The sequence below is a fragment of the Zootoca vivipara genome, chromosome 15 (assembly GCF_965207765.1).
Source record: "Zootoca vivipara chromosome 15, rZooViv2.hap1.1, whole genome shotgun sequence".
Taxonomy (NCBI): Eukaryota; Metazoa; Chordata; class Lepidosauria; order Squamata; family Lacertidae; genus Zootoca; species Zootoca vivipara.
Genome location: NC_142598.1, coordinates 24318451 through 24324947, shown reverse-complemented (window position 1 = coordinate 24324947; position 6497 = coordinate 24318451). Strand labels below are relative to the sequence as shown.

At 45.4% G+C, this 6497-nt stretch overlaps 1 pseudogene across 1 annotated transcript; it reads left to right on the top strand.

Moving 5' to 3' along the window:
- The first annotated feature begins 2802 nt into the window (after positions 1-2802).
- On the top strand, positions 2803-5660 carry LOC118075259 (G2/mitotic-specific cyclin-B3 pseudogene; annotated as a pseudogene). The gene has a single exon (XR_015947265.1). The product of XR_015947265.1 is annotated as a G2/mitotic-specific cyclin-B3 pseudogene (transcript).
- Positions 5661-6497: the final 837 nt, after the last annotated feature.

Below are 6497 nucleotides of genomic sequence, written 5' to 3'. Positions count from 1 at the left end.
CTCAGACATGTTGACATTGCTTCCTGAGCCACGCTAAAAGATATTACCACTTAACCTGCTGAGCAATGCTACAAGTCATACAATGCAGTAAATGTGGAAGTATGACAACAGCCATTGCTGGCAGCTGGCTGGGAATAAGACACTGTAGTAGACAGAATGCTCCCCCCTCCCCTCCGAAGGCTGTCCTAAGCTGTCATTGGCACATGCTTTTGAGGAATATCAGCTGTAGGATTGGCTCCAAGTTTGCTTCCCCATTGATAAGTTACGAACAAAGGGTGGTACTCAACTAAGTCATGCTCAGAGTAGAAGTCTACTCCACATCATTTGTCAGACCACACGATTATGTCTGCATCCCTGGAAATTAGCCCTATGAAACTCAAGTGTGTAGACATGCATAAGATTGTGCTGTATGCCTCTTGTCACCTCTGCTCTGTCCCAGCTCCTGCCAACCTAGCAGTTCGAAAGCATGCCAGTGCAAGTAGATAAATAGGTACCCCTGCAGCAGGAAGGTAAACGGTTTCCATGCGCTCTGGTTTTCATCACGGTGTCCAGCTTCACTAGAAGCGGTTTATTCCTGCTGGCCACAAGACCTAGAAAGCTGTCTGTGGACAAACACCAGCTGCCTTGGCCTGAAAGCGAGATGGGCGCCACAACCCCATGGTCGCCCTTGACTGGACTTAACCCTCCAGAGGTCCTTTACCTTTTTTACCTTGTACACATGGGTATAGCAATCTTAAACTGGTGGAACTCACACTAGCGTAAATTAAGCTGGTGTAAATTAACCCAATTTCAAACTCCATTCAGGAGCAGGGCTATTGCCAGCTGAACCAGCCCATGCCAGAAAGAGACAAAGCAAGCCTTTAAAATACAGATTGACTTACACCATCCTTTTTGCCAGCCTATGTTCCACCAGGTTGTCAGGTTAACCTGAAGGAGGTTTGGAGTAGGTGTAACTCTGTCCTTGCCTCACCACACCCCCAGAACACCCCTTTTGAGGGTGAGGGGTTATACCAGCCTATGTTCTGCTGACTTAAGTTCTGTTGTCTGAGCCCTGGCTGAACCAGAATTGAGGGATTTATACCAACATAACCCCAATGAAACAGGATGCAGGTGTTACAGTGCTGTAGCTGTGGCCAGGGCCGGCTCTAAGGCAAGGCTGGGTGGCGCAATGCGCCAGGGTGCTGGCCCGCCAGACAGCCGCGCTGGGAAACAGGGCGGGGGGCGCCGGAGGGATCTTCACACCACGGCGCCAGGGCGCCAGATACGCTTAAGACGGCCCTGGCCCTGGCTGAACCCTAGCACGGCCAGGACAACCCAAGATCTACCAATTCCAAACTCACTCATCCCAGCAGATCTTGGGTTTGGATTCTGCTGTGAGCTAACAAATTAGATAAGCCGATGTAAATTTCTGGTGTTGTTTTTTTGGAGGGGGTGTACATTTAAGTTTATTGGGGGGTGTAGCTTGCTTATTTCTTTATTTAGACATTTTGTAGCTGCATACCTGCAGAGTGTGTGTGTGTGTGTAGTTTTTTTAAAAATAAAATAAAACCAAATACAATTAAAATTACTTCTTTTAAAGTATACCAAAGAGATCACTGATTATTCATAAGCACCTACACATAGTTGTGCCATGTTCATAGTATTATATCCTACAGAGACTGAAATCCTCACAATTCCTTTTTTTTGTAATCAGAATTTACTTCACTGGGGATTTGCACCAAAGGAATAATCCGATGCCTGGATGTGAGAAAATGGGAGGGTGAGTGGGGATCTTGTCTAACTTCTCTCTTGACACAGATTGAAAGAAAACTGATGCTCTCTTGATGGAGGGTTTCTTAGCTACTTGGAGCATTGTTCAAACAGCCTTTGGACTTGCATCTTGCAGCTTCAATCACATAGAAAAGGGAAGGGAGAGTTTCTGAAATCTTAAATATTGGATTAGCCGTTATTTCATTCTTAGCATGCTGTGAAAAATATATCCGGAGTCATTAACAATTCCTCAGCATAAATGGTTATGCATTAGAATATGAAAGGTACCACATAGCTTGTTGTGGCATACAACTGAGAAAATGGTAGTGGCTTAATGCACGGCTTTAACAAATAAATAATTTCGTTCTGCATAATGAGCTTCAAAATATATATTTCCTGCCCTGTGACTTAAATAGACCCACAGCTAAAGAAAGATGGAGTGAGGCACTATTCTACCTGCACTTCCAATTTATACCCCACCTCACCTTCCATTGCCATGTTGCAAAAACGTTAGATTTCCCTCCCTTACACCTCAATCCTGGGGCTTACTCTCCTTTGTGTACAGAACAGCCTTTCTGCTTAAGTCTAATTAATTCATGAAGGGGTTAATGTCATAGAGTAAGGTGTACTGCCAGACTTAGCTAGGCCATTCCCCCTCACCTCGAGTGGAAGGTAATCAAACTACCTGAAAAGCTGAGCATGTGAGGAAGCTAAATTAGTTGCTCCAGCTTAGCCGAATGGCTCTTACAAGCCACTCTTGATTTGCTATATGTTCCAATAATTTAGAAACTTTCACCACTGTAACTAAGCCATGTTTTACTACCTCTACTGCTTTTTCTGAATGTTGTATGGAAAAGCACATGAATCTGACCTTTGCAGGCTTTGTAAGTAAACCATTTTTAACCTACCCAGTGTGTGGCCTTTTTCTATCCTAGCAGAAGATGGGAACTTTTGAAGGAACTTAGAAGGGCATAGTTTAAATATATTTCCATGCTTTACTTTGCTGCCTATTCTGTGATTTTAAATCTCTGCTGGAGTTCTGTCACCAAAGTGTTCCTGCCCCAAACTTGGATCTTGGCATCCAGGAATTCTCCTTTATTTTTATATTTGTTTTTTACTTGAACAAACATATATCACCTGCCCTGTTGCTTCTATAGACAATAGTTTGAATATTTTATCACTCTCAATGACTGTGTGCTGCAAATCTTTTACATGAAAGGGCATTCCTCTAAAACTCAGCCTGAAAAAACAAGTCAGCGATAACTGGAGGTGTCAACCTAAGTTATTACAGTATTAGGGTAAGCCTACGGAATTGAACAAATTCCTAAGAGTGAGCTACAAAACTGCTGCTTGGCCACTACTTGGCACTCTATTCAACTTGATGGCAAATAACATCATGAACCGTGGTAATAAATTGAAGTCCTTCAGGCTTTGCATGGCTGGACAACATCACAGGAAGGGACTGGATAAATATTGCAGGGAGAGCAACCGTTATGTCAGGGGTCAGCAAACTTTTTCAGCAGGGGGCCGGTCCACTGTTCCTCAGACCTTGTGGGGGGCCAGACTATATTTTGGAGAGAAAAAAGAATTCTTATGCCCCACAAATAACCCAGAGATGCATTTTAAATAAAAGGACACATTCTACTCATGTAAAAACATGCTGATTCCCGAACCGTCCATGGGCTGGATTTAGAAGGCAATTGGGCCGCATCCGGCCCCCGGGCCTTAGTTTGGGAACCCCTGATCTAAAGGCAGTGTCAGGAGTATGGGCAGGAGTCAGGCGCTGGGGCCTGTAGTGCTTTGCAGGACTGGGGCCTGCCTCAGCTTGTGCTGGAGAAGCAAGGAGTGGCCACTCAGGTGAGACCACTTGATATCTCACTGCACCTGGTGGCAGGAGCTGGGAGGGATAAAAGCTCAGCATTTCCCTTCACTTCTCTCTGCCAGATTTAAAGTTATGTTTTGAAGCTGCAGCATTTTGCTGGATGAAAGAATGGTTTATGCTTGATAATACTGATGTTGGAAGCACCAGCAGCAAAAAAAGCGAAAGCGAAAGCAGGTTTCTTTGGAGAGGTTGGCTTCTGCTTGGAAAAATGCCTCGCCCGCGCATGCCGTCCCAAGTGGACAGAGCAGCAGCTGCGGATAATGCCCAAGCGGAGCAGGAGCTGAGCTGTGACAGTTGCCCAAATCGTTCTGCATTTGGGGATATGACCAATGCCCACAAGCCGTTACAGAAGCAACAGAAGAAGGAGGTGGCCAAGAAAGCCTCAGAGACAACACCTCTGCATCACGTCACCGACAACAACGGACACATCCTGAAAAAGCCTCCAAGCAAAGCTTCCTTTGAGGAAACACAACTAAACTCTGACCACTTTGCTAAGAAGGGTGCGACTAAGGACAAAGAAGAGGAGATAGACCACTCCCTAACATCGGTGGTATCAGTCGACAACAATGACCAGCTGGACAACTTTTATGCCAACTGTGAATATGCCATGGACATCTTTATCTACATGCGGGAGCGTGAGAAGAGATTCTTGCTCCGAGACTACATGAATTATCAGCCTGACATCACCAAAAAAATGTGGGCCATCTTGGTGGACTGGATGGTGGAAGTACAGGCGAACTTTGAGCTCCTTCATGAGACACTTTACTTGGCAGTCAAGCTGTTGGACCACTTTTTGGCAAAAATAACCCCCAGGCGAAACAAACTGCAGCTCATTGGCTCCACAGCCATCTTCATTGCCTCCAAGTTTGAGGACCGCGACCCACCCCGTGTAGATGAGATTCTGTACATCTGTGATTATGCATACAGCGAGAAGAGATTCCTCTCCGCTGAAAAGAGAATGTTGAAGGTGCTCAAGTATGACATTAACATCCCCATCGCTAACAGCTTCCTCCGGCAATATGCCAAGTATACACATGTCGACATGGAGACTTTGACGCTGGCTCGCTTCATCTGCGAGCTCACCCTACAGGATTACGATTTTGCACAGGATATCCCCTCTCAGCTGGCTTCCGCCTGCCTCCTTTTGGCGTTCAAGATGAAGAAGCTCGGGGGCTGGGATCCCATACTAGAACACTGCAGTGGCTACAAAGCTCAAGAGCTTTACCCTCTGGTGAAGAAACTTAACTTCATGCTGACCTACAGGCATGATGAAAAACTCAAATCTGTGCGCAGCAAGTACTACCATCGGGTCTTCTTTGAGGTAGCCAAGATATCCCCCCATGGACATGCTGAAGCTGGAGGAGGCCTTGCAGAGCTAGCTCTTCCTTGGCAGGACCCAATGAAGTGCCTTGGAAGATCTTGTGCTAAGGTGCTGCAATGCTGCTTGACTGTAGATGACCTGTAAATAGACATGTACCATTATCCCTAGAGAACCCCTCCTCTCTCTTTGTAACATAAATTGTTGTTGTTGTTGTTTAGCAATATGAAAGATATATTTAAAAATGTGTGGTGGGTGAAAATAAAACATATCACTTTTGTTAGAGAGGTGGTTTTATAGGTAAAGACAGAAGTTAATAAAGTATACTGATGTTTTAGATTTAGAAGGTATTCCTGCCAGCAGAAAGCAAGGAGCAATCATTTAATTCCTATGCTAAACAGGAGCACCACCTGGTGTGTACACCAGCCTCCCACATCTTGGTACCTGCCAGATGCTTTTGCCTATAACTCCTACCAACCCCAGACAGCACTGCCAGGTGCTGCACCCTGTGAGGAGCACCCGGAACGGTTCCGCCTATACATGGGCAAGGGGCTCTTCCAGACAACCTGCTTATGGAACATTCGTTCTGATTTGTTGTTTGCAGGGATACTAGATAACATAAGCTATATTCAGGTTATTATACATATATTTAGTTAGTTAGTTAGTTAATTATATTTAACATTTGCTTTTCAGAAAGGTGAATTAAAAGTGACATACAAAACGGAAACATTAAAAACAGAAAAGAGCAGCTCCAGCTGAACACCACGTCACTGAAAGACTATAACTCCCGGAAATTTTGGTCCTTAATAAAGGGAAGAAACAGGAAATATCCCTTAACGGTGATCCCGGCCCCTACGTGGGAGCAGTTCCTGAGAAAATATTTCTCAGTGGCAGAAGCTCTGGCCACTCACTGGAGACTTTCTTCTAATCCCCTTCCTGTCTGGCCCAACACCGACCCTGCTGAAATCCTAGAATTGATAGCTGAGCTGAAAACTGGTAAGGCCCCTGGGCCGGATTTGGTCCCTGTTGAGGCTAGAAAGCTACATTCTGCATGGTGGGCAGTGATTTTAGCTAAAACCTTCAACGCAATTAATGCCGCAGGCTTAATACCAGGAATGTGGAAGGAGGCCATTATTATTCCTATCTACAAAAAAGCCCCCCCCCCCCGTGACCCAGGGAACTACCGGAATATTAGTCTGCTATCGTCCATTGGGAAAATATATGCCCGTTTTTTTGCTGGCAAGGTTGATGAAGTGGTCGGTCGAGGCTGACCTTATTGGGCACGAGCAAGCTGGATTTAGATTAAACTGATCCACAACAGATCAGGCAATTATTCTTTATCACTTAGCCCGGAAATACTCGACACCTCGACGGGGCCTACTTTGCACAGCATTCATAGATTTGAAAGCTGTGTTTGATAGTATCCCGAGGAAATTACTATGGGATAAACTGGCCTGTTGGGGAATAGATAGAAGGCTTCTGTGGCTTATCTCCCAACTTCATGCCGGGTCCGTGGCCAGGGTGAGATTAACCCCTGCTGGCGACCTA